The sequence below is a fragment of the Euprymna scolopes genome, chromosome 32, assembly GCF_053919585.1.
Source record: "Euprymna scolopes isolate OS-2025 chromosome 32, ASM5391958v1, whole genome shotgun sequence".
NCBI classification, from domain to species: domain Eukaryota; kingdom Metazoa; phylum Mollusca; class Cephalopoda; order Sepiida; family Sepiolidae; genus Euprymna; species Euprymna scolopes.
In genome coordinates this window covers 72,825,626-72,847,650 of record NC_136513.1, presented here as the reverse complement: position 1 = coordinate 72,847,650, position 22,025 = coordinate 72,825,626, and the positions used below count along the sequence as shown (strand labels likewise).

General features: G+C 34.6%; 1 protein-coding gene across 2 annotated transcripts in view; it reads right to left on the bottom strand.

Moving 5' to 3' along the window:
* Nucleotides 1-22,025, bottom strand: part of LOC145256436 (dynein regulatory complex subunit 7-like) — a 284,758-nt gene that overhangs the window by 45,423 nt on the left and 217,310 nt on the right. The window lies entirely within an intron of this gene.

Genomic DNA, 22,025 nt, shown 5'->3' with positions numbered 1-22,025 from the left:
ATTGGCTAGTTCTATAATAAGGCTCTTCAATGGAAAAGTGTATATAGCACTCAAGGCAGTTTGTGGGTCATACAATGTCAAAGATATATACGGATGTTTAGCATTTGCAGTTATTTCAAGTATACAACAAGACAAGTAACTATGGAGACATTGATTATGTCTATTTTGGTGTCTCACTCGCTAATGCAACGTTCGAGATTTAATGGGACTGACTTACAATACATTGGGATTTAATAAAACTTGTTTGCATCATGCGAGGTGTAATAAGACTGGCTTACAACATACAAGATTTCATGAGATTAGCTTGCAATACACAATATTTAATGGAATTAGCTTACAATACACAATATCTAATAGGATTAGCTTACAATACAGAATATTTAATGGGATTAGCTTACAATACATAATATTTAATGGGATTAGCTTACAATACACAATATTTAATGGGATTAGCTTTCAATACACAATATTTAATGAGATTAGCTTAAAACACACAATATTTAATGGAATTAGCTTACAATACACAATATCTAATAGGATTAGCTTACAATACACAATATTTAATGGGATTAGCTTACAATACACAATATTTAATGGGATTAGCTTACAATACACAATATTTAATGGGATTAGCTTACAATACACAATATTTAATGGGATTAGCTTTCAATACACAATATTTAATGAGATTAGCTTATAACACACAATATTTAATCGTATCAGCTTTTAACATGCGAGGTTTAATGGGATTAGCTTACAATACACAATATTTAATGGGATAAGCTTTCAACATGCGAGATTTAATGGAAATAGTACCACAACTAATTTAATTCATTTCCAAACAACGAAAAAATAGTTTCCCCTCCAAAATAAGCCCCCTATCGATTATAACATAGTTTCCAATCCTTTTCTGTCACATCTCTCTCTCTCTCTCTCTCTCTCTCTCTCTCTCTCTATATATATATATATATATATATATATATATATATATATATATATATATATATATATATATATATATATATATAGAAAGAGAGAGAGAGAGATTATTGTTGAAAAGATGTTGATTTTTGGTAACAGAATTGTTGCAACAAACAATTTATTTCATTTCAAAACAACAAACTACTTCTACTCTTCCCTGCTACTTGTTTTCATTTTTACAAGGGAGTCGCCTCTTATCAAGACCCGAAGGTCACTCAAGGATAAGGGTTAATGAATATAATAGAGTGTAGTAATCTTTAATGGTGTAAGTACTGGAAATCTGGGGAGATTTGTCACTCAGACTCCAGAGAACACCACAAGTTGGTCTCAAAGATACATTTTTGATGATATCCTTTGTGACTACTCCTAGTGAGTAAAATAATAATATACACCCCCAACCCTCGTCACATAAAAAGTAAAAATAATAAGTATCGTGAAGATTGGTTAGTACCAAAGAAAATGCCAGTCTGGGAGAATAAGACGACCTAGAGGTGGGGGTGGGGTCTAACACCGTTTAAATCCTGACTGGAAAGATATGAAGAGTTCTGACATTCTGACGAAGAATATTGTCGCTCACTTTAAAGAGAAAGTCATTGGTTGTTATCAGCAATAACTAAACGGTAAACATTTGCTGCGGGGCTATAATGTGAGCTGTAATGTGAGATGCAATGTGGACAAAAGAGAGTACAAAGACAGTGCAAGAAATTTGGGGAGACTTGTTGTTACTCAGATTCCAGGGAACACTACCTTTTTTTTAGTGAACGCTTGCTAGTAAAGAATGTGTGAGAACTCAGCAAGAAATAATAAAGGGGTTTTGATTATTTGGCTTATTCGGAATAATGTTCTCATCTTGGGTGTTATTCTCACAACGTTTCAGCCGATGTAACCCTTGAATTTCTTCAGATGTGTCTTGTCAAACTTGAGAATTATTATGTCTAAACAACAAACTACTACTACTCTTCCTTGCTACTTTTTTTAATTTTACAAGGGAGCATCTCTTATCAAGGCCTTAGACCGCTCAAGTATAAGTGTTAATGAATGCAATGTAGTTTAGTATTGTTAATGGTGTAAGTACCGGAAATCTGGAGAGACTTGTTGTCACTCAGTCTCAGACAATTCTGTATGGGATTTCGAACAGAAGTAAGTACTAAGTAATAATCAGTTCTAAGTGAAAACCTTCTGTGGATTTGAAGGTTCAATCCTTGGTGAAGACCATTCTAAGAATATGATAACAAATTACTAAAAACTTCTATTCGGTCATGGTTGATGGAACGAGAGTAAACTACCTCCTAAGATCTGATGAAATGCTGATATATCTGATGGGTCCTGGAAAACATTAGATCACATGATATTATTTAAATCTTTGTAAAAGGAAGAAAGGCCCTTTTTGTAACATTAAAGTGTGCGTGATTTTGTTAAGATTTTGCCGGGGGAGAAAAAAAAGCCGATTTTCTCGTAAAATAAAATGTACGCTATTTGATGAATTAAAAAAAAAATGATAATAGATAAAAATAATTTTTTTTTTTTTAAATATTTTTTTTATATATTTTTTGTTTTAATTGGTTCTTTTTATATTTTGACTATTTTTTACTTTATGATTCCGAAAAGTCTGTGCTTTTTTTTTTTTTTTTTTTGTGCGCTCTTTGAAGAACATACATAGAAGAAGAACACATTCGATGTTTTAAATTACAAAACAAAACAATATTTAATGGTGTTTTAAATTGGTTCCTATTATATCTTGTATTTTTATTTTATTGATCTGAAAAGTTCAACAGTACCGAACAAAAAAGCAGAAACCTTGTTTTTTATTAAGGAAATGGTACTGTACGAAAAAAAAAAAAAAAGCAAACATCCTCCAAACCCTGCCATATAACAGTGAATCTGTGGTGACTAAATCGTCAAGTGATTCCAAGCGAATGCTAAAAAGCAAATGGTTTTAATTGCTTCCCTGTTTCTTTCTCGACTTTGTTGAGATTTAACGTGCGTGTGAACTGACGGTATTTTCAACGTTTGAAAATCATTTCAATAATTTTCAACGTTTGGAAACCATTTCAAAGTTTACAAAGTAACACGCACATGCGAAAGTAGTAAGACAGTGAGATACAAGCAATTGAACATAAAGGGCAATTAAATCTTTAAAAAATATTAGGTTGGATTATCTGAAAATGTAGGTGAATGTTTGACATCTGCTAGGATGCCCTAACTTCAGCAAAAAAGAAAAGAAAAGAAAATTAAAAAAGAAAATTAAAAAATAAACATGTAAGCAAACACACTTCTAACTCTCGTATCTTTTTTTACTCACTGTGAACATTCTACAAACACGAAAACATTTAAACGTTTTTTAACAAACTACTTACTCGTTCAAAATATCTTTCACGTCACAGTAAGTCTTATTATTACATAAAAGGAACTCTGTGTGTGTGTGTGTGTGTGTGTGTGTGTGTGTGTGTGTGTGTGTGTGTGTGTGTGTGTGTGTGTGTCATAAAGAGAGAGTTCCCTATGGACTCGAAAACGGCTGGGCTAATTTTTATGAAATTTCACACTAGAGTATTTTATGTGCTTGGCAGTGTTCTTAGAAAGGTTTTGTATCGGAATGTCTTCGATAAGTATCGATAATCTGGTAAAAGAAACAACAGGCGATTTTGATTTTGTGATGTTAAGCTTACATCCGAAAGACACGACATATAAAATCAACAGTAGGTTTTTGATATGACAGGGGTGCGTTCAAAATGAATGTTTCTTTTTAGAGCACATCTGAACCATAATACTTGACATTTGCATTTTAAACTTTAATTCAAGCCATTATGTATAAAAATAATTTTATAACATCAACAATAGGTTCTCTACAGTGCAATGTAGATTACAATGTATTGTGGACTAAGTCACTATGGGGAGGAATGTGAAGCTTCCTCTTGGTGCACCTCGATGGATCTCCAACTAGAGCAAATAATCAATCGATTTGATGGAAAAATAGATGATTTCACCGATTTTGATAACAATAAAAATATGGGAGTGTGAGACATTCGCTGATCATTATTGAATCTGGGCAACGTCGAGTCTCTCTGCTAGTTTGTAAATAAATGTGTTTTATTTTGTTTACTATGGTTTTGATATCTTTCATTCACAGAACACTTTTGGTGAATTTAGCACTTGCTGAATGGTGACCTTTTTATACAACAATAACTTTTATCCATTCTTTGCCACTTATAACATTTTAATAAGAAAAACATTAGCTAAGTAAAAATGAGATTAGATAGACCGAGATTCGAACCTTGTAAGCAAGGTTCAGAAATAGGGTCAGAAATGGAATGTAGAATTTCGCATTGTTCAATTTAATATAAAATAGTAGATATGTTTGAGTAAAAAGAATTTTGATTTTTCAATTCTTTTTTATGAAAACTGAATTAAAATAAGGTCAGAGAGAAGAACGAACAATAGCAAATTAAAAACATATTGAAAAGTAAGTTAGGTTGAAAAATAGGTTAGTAAGAATTCTTTGTCTGCAGACATGTGCGAACCATGCATGTTCAGGCCACGTGGGTTGATCACGTTTTTGGACATACGTATGACATCATGGTAGAAATGAATTCTCAATATAGGAGACAGAATTGGAGACGGACAGACAGAGTTGGAGACAGGATGCAGTCGAGTAGGGTCGGTCGGAAAGGGTCCTTTTGGAAGCGAGGGAGGACGTTTTAATCATGTAGTCGACTTGGAATTTCTGGATGTTATCATCATTGCGACCGGTCGAATGGAATAAAAGAACATCTCATATTTTTGTAATTGCCGTCTTCGTGTCTTCTTTCTACCAAATTGAAGGTAATGTGAAATCATCATATTTATATGAACTTGTTCCCAAGCATCTTTATAATGAACTTTATGTATAACTCATCTAAGTAATGTGTCCCCCTCTCCATCTAAGTAATGACTGTCCCCTCTTCTCTATGTATAAGAACTGATCACTACCTCTCTCGTCTCTACAATATATGTAATAAGAAACCACACACTGTAAAATGTATAAATGTCGCTCTCTTCTATCTCTCTCCCTATCACCATCGTATATATGTAACTGTCATCTTAAAAAGACCCCGGCTATACAACATTTAGTTGACAGCGTGAATCTTTATACATTTTGAAAGACACGTCTATCATTTATATCTTATTCAAGCCAACTACTACACAACAGATTTGAATATAATAAGGCAATGATCGATAAACATATTAATATAGAGTGGAACAATAAAATTGTCACCCTAGGAAAGACGACATGATTCCATTTCCGTTTGATGACAAATAGTTTCATTTTTTTTTGTTGCAGACTATCTACTGGTTGGCCAGTTGTGTACAAATCCCAAGAGCGATAGGAACCTTCTATCATGTCTGAAAGTGACAGAATGTTCAACGAGCGAGATCGGAGATGTGCCACTGTACAACTCATGCTCTCTACCGATCCAACTTGACAACGGGACCATTGCCAACACCCTCAAAATGAAAATATGAACGGTTCAACGTTTGAGGGCACGGCTCAACGAAGTTTCCAGCTACAGTTATGGTCTTTAGTGTGGTTTCAAGTAAGCGCTACATCATGCCATCTCACATCTTCAAAGTTGGCTTGAAAGGTAACACCAAAGTGTACCTGGATAAGTTGAAGAATGTGGTGATCCCCTAGGGTAATCAGGTGGCCGCTGGTAGACCCAGCAGTTTTAAAATAAAGTTGCTCTGTTTGTATTATTATTCATCGGACTACTGTTCTCAGTGATTTTCACAACGTTTCGGTCGATGTAAGCTCCGACCTTCTTCAGGTGTATCTTGTCAAACTCGGGAATACTTCTGTCGAACTTGGGAATTTGGAAGGAATTTCAAGCGGAACCCTTTATTTACTTCACGAGGGTAGCATGCTCTTGTTCCGTCAGCCATGACTGGATAGAGGTCCTAAGTAATTCGCAATTGTATTTTTTCAGTCGCCCACACTGAGGATTGAACCTTCAACCTTCAGGAGAATATCACTTTTTACAATTGATTTTTCCCAGTACTCTAACCATTGCGCCACGGTTCCTTGCAGACAATTCTAGTACGAATTTTAGGAGCCTTAAACCTACTTTTTTGTTTCTAGTTGTAAATATCACCATTTATTACTAATTATTACTATATACTAATGTATATCTATCTCTATACTTATTACTGGTATATATTAATGTTTTTACTTAGTACTTGTATATATTATCTATTGTTTATAATTACTGGTTCCCATATTGTATTCTACCCTAGGTCTACTTAGCAGTTGGTTATTCTCCAGCAATATGTGCTGCTTCTTTAAGTCGTCTTACTCTCCACCGTTCCTCTCTGCCTATAATTTTTACTTCGTCCCATAGTGGTAGATGGTTTCAGAATTCAGAAACGTAAGCTGTTGTGTTGTTTTCTTTAATGTGACAAATGTATTGTTCCACCCTGCGATTGCTATTTGCATGACTTCCTATGAGGGCAGAGTTAGATACATATTCAGTTATTAATGTATGAAAAAATATAGCTCCCCAAAACTAACAACTCTTGATTAGAGCAAAAATGAAAATCGTGTAAATCTAGAAGACTGAGAACAGAAAGCTTCAACGCAGTATCAAAATAGACACTACGCTTTGTTCTTAGCCAAAAGGTCTAGAACTTAATAGTTATATTAACAAAAAGCGTGAAATGTTATGATTCTTAACAAGAGAAAAAAATCCCAAGTTTTAATATAAAATATATTTATTTATTGTTTGTTTATTTTTTGTTTTGTTTTTTTTTTGTTTTTTTGTTTTTTTTTTTGTTTGTCTTTTCTATTTGTTTTGTTTTTGCTTTTAGTTTTCTTTTTGTTTTTTTGTTTTTTTGGTTTATTTGATTTTGGTGTATTTTTTGTTTGTTTGTTTGTTTGTTTGTTTGTTTGTTTTGTTTGTTTGTTTTGTTTTTTTTGTTTTTTTGGTTTTTTTTGTTTGTCTTTTCTATTTGTTTTGTTTTTGCTTTTAGTTTTCTTTTTGTTTTTTTGTTTTTTTGGTTTATTTGATTTTGGTGTATTTTTTGTTTGTTTGTTTGTTTGTTTGTTTGTTTGTTTTGTTTTGTTTTTTAGTTTGCAATTTTGCACTTCCAGAACTAGGACCAAAAATAGTTTCTCCCATCACAAAATATGCTGAGATAAAAATGTCTTTGTTGCTGGCCTGTGCCGATGATTGATGAAGAAGAAAATGGTCGGAAATAAAGAACAGTAAGCTATTACACTCATTGTCAACCTTGACTCGGGGTCAATCAATCAGAGAGAAAGTGGGCAGATCGACAGAAATGGATGAACTCGGCCAGATTGGGATGAACGAATATAGAATGGATTGGAGTTTATTGATAGGGACAGGCGTAGACATTACAACGCCCACGCTCACACACACACACACACACACACACATATATATGTGTGTGTGTGCGTGTTTTCTAAATATATATGTGTGTGTGTGCGTGTGTGTGTGTGCACACACGCGCATATACACACACACACACATATATATGTGTGTGTGTATTTTAAATAAATATTGTGTGTGTGTGTGTGTGTGTGTGTGTGTGCGTACATGCGTACGCGTGTGTGTGCATAAGCCAACAAATTTACAATGCAACCGCCCATGAACATTCATGCAAACACACTCAGATACAAAAAAATAAATACATACAAATACATACAGACACAACACCAACACAAACGCATTCAAATGTACAAGCATATGTACACACAAAAACGCAAACGAACATAGACACTCATACATATACAGACAAAAATCATTCACAAACAGTTGCATACAAAGCGCACATATTCAGATATGCATGTGCATGCAAATACAGGCCAATAAACAGACTGACAAAGACATACAAACATAAACACACACATAAAAACACATATACACACAATACCACACAAATACTTACATGCATACAAATGCATACAAAATCACATGCAAAACCATAACATACACACTAACAGACACATGCACCCATACATTCACATAATAATAATCACACATAATTATCGGCAATATCACGTTAATACACCAGTTCTCATTAGATCATGAAAGTTAAGCATGCTGAGCCTAGTCAGCAGCAGATGGGTGACAATTTGGGAATACGAGATGCTACAGAATAAGGAATAATGGACATCATAGTTCGAGTAAACAAACCCACAAGTAATTTCTCAAAAGTGGATGGTGGAAAGGAAAAGAACAAACACCAACTCCATGGAAGTCAACTTCAAGAGAAAAGGATATTGACTTCTTTTGGATCAAAGGGGGTGTTATGCGGTACTCTGATCTGCCTAGAGACTATAAGTATAGTTATATTTTACACGTTATTGGGTAGCGATTTATGGCAGTTATGGCCCTAGAATCATGACGTGTACTTCTGTAACATACTTTTGTTAATACACTTTTTTATTAATTATACCATTATATTATATATTATTGTGCTGATTATTACCGGCTTGCAAGGCCATAAGATTTAGATAGATAAAAAAAATTACTAACAAATCCCTAGCTAAGACTGTATTAACAAATAGTTATTTAGTCGTAATAAAGGTTCCAACATGTCTCTCTCCAGTTGAACGGGCAAGCTGCATGGTCGCTAGGCTTCTTACAGGTATTTCCTTGATCTAAGCATATTAGCTTATATAGATAAAAAAAAAAAATTTCTAACAAAATCTTAAATAGGAATGTTTTCACAAATCGCTATTTAGTAATAATAAAGGTCCCAACATGCCTGGTCGTCTAGTTGAACGCGCAAGGCCTTTTATAGATATCTCCTTGATCTGAACAGATCAGCTAAAAAACTCATTTCCACATAGTAACAGGCATATTCTGAACAATACCTTTATTCATAGATATTCATCTTTTATGTGGAATGGGTTAACATTTAAAGGTCAAAGTTCCGGGCAAAAAATAAGGAGTGACATTTATATTAGATGACCTTTTACACAAATACAAACAATAGTTATTCATTCAGGATAAAAAAGGGATAGGATGTGCAAACGGGATAATCGTCACCAAAGTCGAAAATGGAATCAACCAATCGGATGACTAACTGATATTTATTGGTCAAATAGTAGTTCGTATTCGATGAAGGGTAATTGCATTTCCGCATTAAATAATCAAAAACTGGTTCAATATGAAGGTAAAATAGAAACAAATATCAATCGTTTACATTAACTATTGTGGTTTGACATTAAATAACAAACAAAAGTGTTGATATATTATTTAATTGGAATTCATTATTGAGATGAGTTTTATTTATTAATTTATTTATTGCGGACTATTATCCTCATCTTTTCTTAGTTGTGGTTTCACGACTTTTCGGCCAACTATTCCTCTGGCCTTCGTCAGGTGGTAACCGCGATGGGATAGGAACTCCGAATCTTTGATAGGGTATGGCATAAAGGTTTACTTCACAAGATCTCCAGCTATGGTATAGCAGGAAATGTCTTCTCAATTATTAAATCATTTCTCTCTGATAGGTTCATAAGAGTAGTAGTTGATGGGCAAAAATCAGAAGCTCAAAGTATAAATGCTGGAGTCCCTCAGGGGTCCATCCTGGGCCCAACTCTTTTCCTGATCTACATTAATGATCTTCCAAATCACATCCTTACATCATTCATAGACATTTTTGCTGACGACACTACCATCTATGGTAGCACATCTAAGACAGTAAACGACCAAGTTCTCTCCGATTCTCTCTCCTCTGATCTTGATCACGTTGTACAATGGGGAAAGGAGTGGCTGGTTACTTTTAATGCATCTAAAACCAAGCTTCTATCTTTACATCATCAACGTTCTGATCCCCATCTGGCATCAATTAAAATGAATGGCTCTCGTCTTCAGGAGGCCTCAAGTTTTGACAGGCTTCTGGGCTTGACCTCTACTCCTGATCTTAAATGGAATACGTACATCAAATCTGTTGCCAAGGCCGCTGGAAAAATGGTCGGATCCTTCTATCGATCCAGTAGATATCTCACTGCTGATGCAATTCTCTATCTATATAAGAGCCAGGTACGTCCAAGGATGGAGTACTGTTGCCACATCTGGACAGGAGCTGCTAGAAAGGACTTGTCCTACCTTGATAGAGTTCAAAATAGACTTCGTAGCCTCGTAGGAGATGTCCTTTTCTCTTCCCTGCAACCTCTATCTCACAGAAGAGATGTTGCGAGTTTGTCTCTGCTTTATCGTTATTTTCATGGAAAGTGCTCGACTGAGCTTCAATCTATGGTCTCCCCTCGCCAAACTTTCACAAGAAACACTAGACTAGCTGAAAACATTATCAATAATTTTCCCCACTCTTTATCTTTATCTAAACATAGATTCCATGATCAAAGCTTCTTTCTTAGAACTGCACGCCTGTGGAATTGTCTTCCGTTTTCCTGCTTTCCAGCTGTCTATACTATGGTTGTCTTCAAGTCCAACGTGAACAAGTTTCTGATGAGCCGTTCCACTTAAGTTAACAAATTTACCGAACTTCCATTACTATCGATTACTATGTTGTCCTTTTGACTCTCTACACTCTTTAACCCTTATCCTTGAGTAGCCTATCGGCCTTGATAAGTGGTGCCGCCTATGTAAAAAAAAAAAAAAAAATCTCCTAACAGAGACTTACTTGACTAAAACGTGGTGAGACAAAAACAACTATGGATGGCAGTAATTGCTGAGAATGCAGTTAGGAGATTCAGAGTTCCTATTCCATCACGGTTACCACCTGACGAAGGCCAGAGGAATAGTTGGCCGAAACGTTGTGAAACAACATATAAGAAAGATGAGGATAATAGTCGGCAATAAATAAATTAATAAAAGTGTTATATTGTTTTTTTAAATGCTATTTCTCCTCAAACAAGGCACAGTGTCACTTGGCTGTAGGGAGCTACTATTTGGGACATAATTTGCAGGGACACTATGTAGGGAGTTGAGCAATAAGATGTCTGTTCACATTACACTTCTGCATGTCACTACAATCAGGGAAGCAGAAACCCATGAGGGAATTCCAAAGTCTAGCAGTTCTGGCGGAAGAAACTATTAGAGTAATCGACTTTCCGGTATCTAGGGATCTCTATTGTGTAGGGGTGAGATTTTGCTACTTGTCAGGGGTATTTACATTGAGGAGATACAAGGGCTTGGAGTTCGTCAAAGCATCTTCCATGAAAATACTTGTAAAATAGGCATAGGGATGCAACATTTCGTCGATGTGACAGAGGCTGAAGTTTTTTTTTTTGTTTTTTGTTTTTTACATAAACGTCACCACTTATCAAGGCCGATAGGCCACTCAAGGATAAGGGTTAAAGAGTGTAGAGTAGTCAAAAGGACAATATAGTAATCGATAGTAATGGAAGTTCGGTAAATTTGTTAACTTAAGTGGAACGGCTCATCAGAAACTTGTTCACGTTGGACTTGAAGACAACCATAGTATAGACAGCTGGAAAGCAGAAAAACGGAAAACAATTCCACATGCGTGCAGTTCTAAGAAAGAAGCTTTGATCATGGAATCTATGTTTAGGTTTAGGCACAGATAAAGAGTGGGGAAAATTATTGATAATGTTTTCAGTTAGTCTAGTGTTTCTTGTGAAAGTTTGGTTTGGCGAGGGGGAGACCATAGATTGAAGCTCAGTTGAACACTTTCCATGAAAATAACGATAAAGCAGAGACAAACTCGCAACATCTCTTCTGTGAGACAGAGGTTTCAGCGAAGAGAAAAGGACATCTCCCACCAGGCGACGAAGTCTATTTTGAACCCTATATAGAGTGGGACCTATCATGGTGGCGATTCTTTTTTGAAACCGTCTAGGAGAGAAAAACTAGTAGCAGATGCACCAGGACAAATGTGGCAACAATACTCCATACATAAACGGATCTATGTGATAAAATGCATTAGTTAAACAATAGGGGTTACTTCCCTTATCTATTGGTTTTGTAGTGAGCACCATTTTTGTATAAACATCTTTTTTGCGTTATCATTATAATATGGACTTATAATAGTTGATAGACCATAAAAGATCAAACCAAAACGTATCAATCGTTTACAATAGGAATGGATCGTTGGCTTAAAATAAGCCAAATGAGTTCATGTTTTTATGGAAATCGTTCCAGACAAGGCATGAAGACGCTTGATGTAAGAAGTTTAAAAAATACTACTTCAAGATCTAAAACTTGCCAAGTATAAGTGTTAGATGGAATGGATTCTGACCCAGAAAGCAGCAATTCTTCCCCTTTTGTCAGAAACATTGCTTACGGAATATGAGGACTAAAGGATATATAAGAGAAGCGAGAGTTACGAGGCTGCCGAAAGTAAACCCAAGATCCACTTTTTACTCTCTTTATATATATTCCGTGGAAGTCAACTACAAGAGAAAAAGATATTGACTACTTTGGAGCATATATATATATATATATATATATATATATATATATATACATAATATAAAGCTGAACGTCTGTGTGTGTGTGTGTGTGTGTGTGTGTGTGTGTGTGTGTGTGTGTGTGTGTGTGTGTGTGTGTGTGTGTGGTCACGAATAGGCTCCTTTATGGTTGATAATTATAGAAAACTGATTACATATGATGATAGAAGATTTATCGAGACACAGGAATGGCTATGTTTGATCTGGCCGAACAGTGGTTAATTAAAATTGTGGGGTCTGTGTTCACGCCTGGTCCACAAAGTATGGAAATGAAAAATTTAAAAATTAAGAAAAAAACGTTTACAAGTGTTTTTTATATAGATGTACATAATAATACTTTGATAAGTATGTTTTAACTTAAATAGGGATAGTATAATAAAATTGTGGGATCTGTGTTCGTGCCTGGCCTCCATAGAATGGAAATAGGCACAAACTTTAATAAAGACTTTTCATATCTATCTGCGTAAGTATCCTTTGATAATTATGTTTCAGTTTGAAGAAATATGGTATAATAAAATTATGGGGTGTTCGTTCGAACCTGACCTCCATAGAATGGAAATATGTCACAAAGTTTAACAAGGTTTTTTTAATATAGATCCACAGAATATTGTGATAAGTGTTTCAGTGTGAATAGATACGGCATAATAAATTTGGGTTTTATCTATTTTATTTTTACTTTCATCATATTTTGCTTTGGTTTTGATACCCCCAAATTCGAAGCTATCTCTTTACAAGCCTTCCTTTTCATAACCTATCATACTTTCATAAATCAGAGTCCATTTTCTGTAGGCTGTTTTTTAACCCAGTCAATGACGGGTACTTTTGCTAGTATATATATATATATATATATATATATATATATATATATATATATATATATATATATATATATGAGTGTGTGTGTGTGTACGTAGTCATCCATATACAGTACTGTCTTGTTGTATCACAACTCATCAGTGCAGCTAGACTAGCACCTTTCCCTAGCCGAGGATTGAATCTAGAACCATAGTTGATAGTCTACCCATCGACCCACGCCTGCAAATGATCTCAACAAATGTCCATTTCAAACAAATATTCGTCCACCACTTTTATTCAAGCCGCTTATCTTTGTTTACAAGCAAACAACCACAGCCAATTAAGGTGCGGGTGAGATCATTTACGACAGTGCTCTACCCAAAGAGTAGAGGGGGATCAATATCTATATATATATATTTATATTTATATGTATATATATATATATATATATATATATATATATATATATATGTGTGTGTGTGTGTGTGTGTGTGTGTGTGTGTATGTATATATATATTTATATATATATATATATTTATATTTATATATATATATTACTTCCCTCATTTATGTTGTTGTAATGAGCACTATTTTAAAATTTTTAATAAACTTTTTTATATATCATCATTCTCATATGAAATTATAACACTTTATATGCAATAAAAGATAAAGCCAAACGCATCAATCGCTTGCAACGGGTATAATGCGTTGGCATAAAATAAGTCAACAGAGCAAAACGTAGTATCTGCTTTGATACTACAATTCATCATCAGTCAGTGAAGGAGAAATCCTTTTCGACTGATGCAATGTTTATGTTTGTCCCAATTCATAAGTACCCCTTTTTGAAGAGCTGGATTTTTCCCATATTAAAAATCATCTTGTGTTTAACACAGCCCTAGTGGGTAGGTAAGTAAATAAGAACAAGACACTACCTTGAGGTACCCAGACTCCTGACTGCTTTTGAATTTTCATAGTATCCTCTAAAAATCCGATGTGATGGGACTCTTTATACATCTTAACAATATTTCCTTTATTTGCTATTTTGTGGAGGTCTTTTTTTTAAACTTCTTTGAATTTTTATTAATTTCAAACTGCGACATGAAGAATACTATGATTAAATGCCAGATTTATTAAGAATATCCTAAGTGGGGAGTTGTGCAGCAAGATGTTTACTCACATTACATTTAAATGCTTGCACATTGGTACAGCCGAGAAAACAGGAAGTTCAGAGAGAATTCAACAGACAAACGGTTCAAGGAAAAAAGGTATTAGTGTAGAAAGTTTATTTTTCCGGCATTTTGGGATTTCTGTGGTGAAGGGGTGAGATTTTGCTCCAAGTTGGCTGAGGGTATTTATATTGACGCGATACAAGTGTAATAAGTTCTTCGGAGCACATTTCATGAAAGTACTTATAAAACATTCATGGGATGCAACAATGTGAAAGAGGCTGGACTTTGGCCGACAGTCTTGAATCTATTTCTTTTCTGCATCCTGTCTAAGAAAGAATGGTTATTTATATGACTAGCCTGGGTCCCCGGCGTTGCCTGGGTGTTTGGAGATGTATGTTAAGCAAAAATAAAAAAAAAAGTGGTAGTAGCTAGGCAGGTTCGAACCTGTACCACGAAGGAGGAAAAGAACGTGGAAAAAAAAGTGACGTCTTTGCCATTGCGTCCATCACCAAACCGGAAGTGGCAAAGGTATAAATTAAGGCTAGTCAATTGAAAATAGGGGATGATTTTTGAAAATATTGGCGAAAAAAGCGACCCCTCCTTGTAGAAAAGTGCCCAGTTGAGGGTGAAGGAATTAATGTTTCTAGCCAATTTTTCGATGTTTGTCGTCCGAAGGGTCGAGCTTCAAAAGGATACTGATATCATGAAAATCCGTCCCCTCTGTCGAAAGTTTTAGGCAGACTACATACATACATACATACATACATACATACATACATACATACATACATTTAAACAGACAGGTGAGATTTATATTATAGACGAACTGATGAATTTAAGATATCAACATTGAAAACACTACACAAGATTTAGTTAATTTTTGAAGCGAAGTGCATAATTAATTACCTCCTCATAGACCAAAAATGAGTGCTTTATCTTCATCCAATATATTTTTATTGTTGATGCTAAGAAAAAAAAAGGTGGGTTCAATCATTTATAGTAGGTTTAATTAAAAGGATTCTGATAACACCAAAACTATTTTCTCTAGTGCTAGTACCACCGAGATGTAGAATAAAAACGAGGCACTATTTTTGTTTATAGCACGAAAAATGAGTGATCGATCGATCATAAAAATAAAATATATGATACAGGAACAGGAAGATGTTGGACTCATCTGATTTTCTCCACGTCCTACAAATCGTCTTATAGCCATTTAAAAGACTCCTTGCTGCTGTGGTAACAGTAAGTTATCATTCAGAATTCCCGTCAGATCACCGAAGTTAAGCAACGTTTAGCCTGGTCATTACTAAAATGGGTGACTAATTTGGGAATTCCAGGCGCTGTATGTAGGAGGACGTCGACACCTCCCTGCAAGAGTTGCCAAAACTTAGCGTCGTCATCTTCCCTAACAGGGATATACATGCGACTAGGGACCACTTGGGAATTTCATACTCCCACGAAATTTCCTCCTTTGGAGGAAGCCGGTTAACCCCGATTACGGTTAGTGTCCCCCCCCACACACACACACACGTTCACAATTCCCTCACCGCTGTCCCGAATTGAGGCTATGACTGCTTGGAAGCATTAGATGAATGAGGTGCAACATATTCAGAGGTCAAAATTGTACGAGCTGGTTGTTGCTATCAGCTGTCAGTCTGATATAAAAGCAAGGGGTGGAGGGTGTTTATTGATTAATTCAGGACAGTTGAATTCCCTTCTTCTCTCTCTGGATAAATCATTTTCTTGTTTGTTTTTTTTGTTTTTTTTTTTCTATGTGGTTATTTTTTTTCAGTTTTGTTTAGATCATGATGCGTTTTGAGATCGCCGGCAATTTGTGAAAATGTAGTAATTAATAATAAGGTAACTTTTTACATTAACTCCACTTCCACAATTTTCTTTACAATTAGGACTTACATAGGTTTTCGACTATGCAGATTAAGAAAATCTCATTTAAATTTTGCAGAGACAAGTAGTTTACCAGACATAAAGACCTGCATTATGCATTGTAATTCATTGGCCGTCGTGTTTGTACGCATGCGCCAATTCATCATTTATATTCAAAATATAAACTTTTATAGGTTTTCGGGTATGATGACAAGGAACATAACAATTAAATTTGGGGCGAATATCCCCCTCCCCTTAATGGGGTGTTTATTCCGAAAGCCGTTCTTAACATGAAATTACTCAAGGAAGTAAAAAAGTCATAATTGTTTTGTTTTACACGCATGCACATTACTAATTTCTCCGTTGTGAACAAAAAAGTGAATTTGTTTCTGCTAGGTGGCAGTGTCGGTCGCAGAGAAGTAGATTTATTTATCACGTGCACATACAAACATGGCCGCTAGTGAATTACAGTGCATAATACAGGTCTTTATATCTCGAAAACTACTTGTCTCTGCAAAATCTAAATGAGGTTTTCTTATTCAGCATAGTCGAAAACCTTTAAAGGTTGTCATTTTAAAGGAAATTGTGGAGGTGGACCTAATGTAAAAAAAAATATCAATAATAATTCCATTTTTTTTTTTTTTTCTGATAAACAAACAAGTCACAATGTTATAAAATCTAAATCGTTCAACTACAGGAGAAAAGATGGCTGCCGATATTTTTTTCTTTTTTTATTGTTGAATCAGGAACATAAGTTTGAACAAGCTTACTTATTTTTCTTGATTTATCTTCAAATATTTACAACTATGTGAAAGAAAATACGAAAAAGGTATCGAAAATGAAAAAATTTGAAAGTGTCATATTGGACATCATTAATCATCAAGAACAACAACTTCGACTAGAAGAGAAATTCAGAGAAAAACAAATAGAACAGATTGAATATCAGAAGAAGACAGAAATAGAAAAGTTTCATCTGAAAGAGAAATTTCAAGAAAACCAAGAGAAATCTCAAAACAGGTTCTTAGAGGCGTTTCTGAATTTTTGAGATGAGGATTGGTTATTCGTATTATTTAGATTCATCGGACTACTGTTCTCATCTTGAGTGATTTTCACAACGTTTAGGTCGATGTAACCTCCGACTTTCTTTAAGTGTATCTTGTCAAACTCGAGAGTATGCTACCCCTGTGAAGTAAATAAAGGGCTCTAAATTCTGTCCAAATTCCCGAGTTCGGCAGAAACATTCTCGAGTTCAGCAAGGTACACCTGAAGAAGGTTGGGGGTTACATCGACCGAAACGTTGTGAAAATCACACTGAAGATGAGAACAGTAGTCTTAAGAATCAAAATGATACGAGGCTCTTAGAGCAAATGAAATAATTTGAAGAATTTTTTTCATATTCAACAAGGACAGAAAATACATAAGCATCATCGAATAGTAGTCAAATTGTTGAAGATGAAAGTACATTTTCACAAAACGCTATTTGCATCATTCTCTGTAATTTTACTTACGTTTGCTTTGTATTTTAGACGATACGAAAATCTATATAATAGAAAATACCCGTTTGCTATTAAGGCAGTTGGGTACAATCGAACTAAATTCGTCCATTATATACTGACACAAAAAACAACAACTCTTGAAGTGGAATAATGATTAACTAAATTGTTTATCCCTAAAACGTCCCTTTTTTACAAAAGGTAGAAATGTATGAATCTCACAAAGAAAAAAGACGAAGACTACATTACATTTTATAGTCTCGTTAACAAACAGTGGTATGGTTTCGAATTGTTGGAATCGAGTCCTAACAATTTTAAATGGCTAATCTTCACACCAGGATTCAGTATCAAATCTGGATGCAGAAAATAAAAATGGTTCTTAATAAACTAGATAATCAATCTGATTTGATGCTTCTACACACATTGCAACGGAGAAGTTGAGCAAAGTAAAATATCACATATAAGAAAAATTACTAAGAAAAAGAAATTAATTCACTATCTAAATTTCATCAACCGAAGAAAAATAATTTACCTCCTAAATCGTGTTTAGGTTAAGAGTGATTTCATTGGTATAAAGTGTGGTCTGAAATGTTACCAACCTCCTTTGTGCAACTTGTACAAATGTGGGTCGACCAAAAATGAATGAAGAAAAAAGAAATAAAAATGGCCGCCTAATTTCTTTATATGCCTTCAATGTAACCATTTGATATGCAAATGAGATGCTCCTGGTCGGAGATAAAAGAGGACTGATTTTTCAGAGTGGGTGTTCATTTTGGAGTTGGATTTTGAAGAAGTGAGTTCGATCAGCAGATGTGCTTTTGAAGTTGAGAGAGTAATAACAGAGAGTTGAGGTTTTTTGACTAAGCAATTTTGGCAGCAGTGTGTCAAATCTAACAATTAAGACTTGACTAATTTAATCACATAAAGATTGTAAATCTTAAGTCAAAAGTGTTTAAATTGCAGTCGCATGAGTTACAAAATACACTCTGCAGAGTTAAAAATCAAAATTTAAAACACCTTCATTAAAATTGCTGAAAGTGGCGAAGCTGAAAATGTCAGGAAATCTCTATGTGTGAAAATATTTAACAAAAATGTAAAATTATAACTTGATTCTGGCTCAGAATTGTCAATAATAAATCTTCTAACGTGGAACAAATTGGAAAAACAACTTTGATGAGAACGAACAAAATAGCTAAAAACGTCACTGGTGAACAAATAAAATTTGAAAGTGAACTAATCTATAACGTTACATTGAAAGAAAATACTTTGAAATTAAAAATGTTCGTAATGAACAACGCAAACTATATCTTTGTTAAGAACTGGATGGGAAATTTTCAATTATAGAATATGCCTATAAATTATTTCAGTCAGAATATTAGAAAGTTATATGCTAAAGCAGAAAAACTAAAAAAAGAATTTAAAGGAACATTTTCAGAGTTTTTTTTCTGGTAGAATGTGAAGATATAAAAGCATACGACTGACAAGTTGGAATTAAAACCAAATATCCAACTAGTTTTTTTAAAAAAATATTCTATGCGCCTTATTGAATCAGAATGACGAGGAATTAAATAGACTAAAAGGTATAAGATTATTATCGAAAGTAGAACACAACGACTGGATTTGCTACAGTCTATGTAAAAAATAGTAAAGAGATCCGCGTATGAACAGACTTCTCCACAGAATTAAACTATGTATTAAAAGATGCCATCGACCTAATGTCTAGCTCAGAAATGATTTTCAGCAAAATTCGATGGAGTAAATTTTTGCAAAGATTGATTGAAGTAATACTTATTTGCAAATACCTGTGAACTAGGAGTGCTCAAACCTACTTTTTATAAATATCCATTGGGGTTTGTATAAATTCGAACGATAACCAGTTGGGTGAAGATTACATCAGCTATTTTTCAACAATTAATGGCCACATTGTTCAGTGAACTACAATTTGTAGCAGCCTACCTAAATGATATTCTAGTGATCAATAGAAGCACCGAGCAGCAAAAATTACGCAAAGTATTTAAGAAAATCCATGACTATGGATTTAAATTGAAATAGATAAAGCTCAAAACGGATCGTTAAAACCTATCGCCCACGTATCTCGGACATTACTATGTGCAGAAAAATTAATCACAAAATGAGAAGAAAGTATTGGGTATTATTTTTGCAGTCACCAAATTTCATAGACATTTTGTTTTGCAAACAGAGGATAAGTCACTGCTAACGATTCCGGATTTTCAATGTCCATTTTCAAGGCATTTTCAAGGTCTTTCGAGCCTTGTTAAAGGTCTTCACCGGACAAAATTCAAGTTTTGAAAACAAAATTTGATATATAAAGAATGATATAATAAATCAAAAATTTGATAATATTTTAATTAATATTTAAACATATTTTAATAGTCTTTATTCCGATTTTTTTATTTCACTTCAGCTACATCTGGAAAGTATATCGGTAAACCGGGTAGTTTCGTGATAAATAGGCGTAACTCTTGTATCAATAATGCCGGAAATAATAATACGATGTAATTTCAAAGGAATGTATTTATTAGGTTGGCGAAAAAACAATATCGTTTTCTCACATATGTTACTTTTATATATGATTTCTGAATTAATTCATTGATATATATAGCCATGTTATATATAATTTTGAAGTTTTTCGCTCTATTGAATCGTGTTATTCGTTACCGTTTTCAATCTCTTCATTCTTTTTTGCAGGCTTTTCGACAGCATGGACAAAATTCAAATCCACACGATTTCCTTGTTCCAGTTCAAACTAGGCTGAAAAGTTGCCGAAACAGCTTGTGACATCAATGATGCGTTTGGACCCAGCAACCACTAATGAATGTATGGCATAATGGTGGTTCAAGAAATTTCGCAATGGTAACGAGAGCCCTAAAGATGAAGCCGGTCGCGGCCGGCCGACTGAGGTTGACAACGAACATTTGAAAGCCTTAATTGAAGCCGATCCTCGCAAAACCACACGAAAAATTGCTGTTGAACTCGAAATCAAAAAAGTTGGATAATTGAACGATAATTTTTTTAAATTGTCGTTTTCAAGGGTCTTATACACTCCTTCTGCGCCACAAAAACGACCCATCTCCTGAGCGGATTGCGACGTGTGATGAGAAGTGGATCCTCTACGACAACCGGCGACACTCGGCCAGTGGTTGGACGATGGAGAAGCGCCACAACACTTCCTGAAGCCGAAATTGCACCAATTCTCCTCCATGACAACACTCGCCGGCATGTTGCTTAACTGACCCTGCAGAAGCTGAACGACTTGGGTTACGAGACTTTGCTCCATCCGCTATATTCACCAAACCTCTCACCCACTGATTATTACTTTTTTAAGCATCTTGACAACTTCCTGCACAAAAAATGCTTCAAAAGCCGAGATGATGCCGATCAGCCTTCAATGACTTCATCGCCTCCAGAACTCCGGGTTTCTATGCTAATGAGATAAATAAACATGTTTCTCGTTGGCAAAAATGTGTCGATTCTAATGGTTCTTATTTTGATTAATAAAGTTTATTATGAAAGGAGTTATGATCTTTTGAAGTTTAACATCAAAAAACATTATTTTTGCACCAACCTAATATTTAGATTTTATTGCTAATATTTAAAAACATATTTTAATAGTATTTTCATTAAATTTAAAACTATTTTAATAGCATTTATTTCGATTCTATTTTTAATATTCCAACACAAATTTTTATTGGACGTAAAGAATACGATTTTCAAGCCCTTTTCAAGACATTTTCCATATTTTCAAGTCCTTTTCAAGTATAAATAAGGCCTTTTCAAGACAGAAGCTCAAAATTCAAGCTTTTGCAAGCCTGTGCGAACCCTGGATTCATGGGTCAAATGATGCACACTGCAAACAGACTGCAAAGATTAGAGACCATTCTTCCCAATTACAATTATAAGATGGACTTCCTCCCATCATCAGAATTAGTTATTCTGATGGATTATTTAGACCTATTCCAATATGCGCTGAACTCCTTAACGACAATGATTGTCTCCCTACAAACCGAGGTAGAAGTAAAACATACACTTTGTAACGACATTAGAGAGCTTCCAGTAACGCTCAAAAAAATAAAAGAAAGGCGCTAGATGAGAATTTTTTAAAACATATGAAAAACAAAATAAAATAAAAGCACCAACAAATCTCGGAAGTGTATTCAATCTGTGATGAAATAGTTATGTACGGTGATTGGTTACGGCGATATGGTGATTCCTGCAGTATTATAGTAAAGAACACTAAAAGTATTTCAT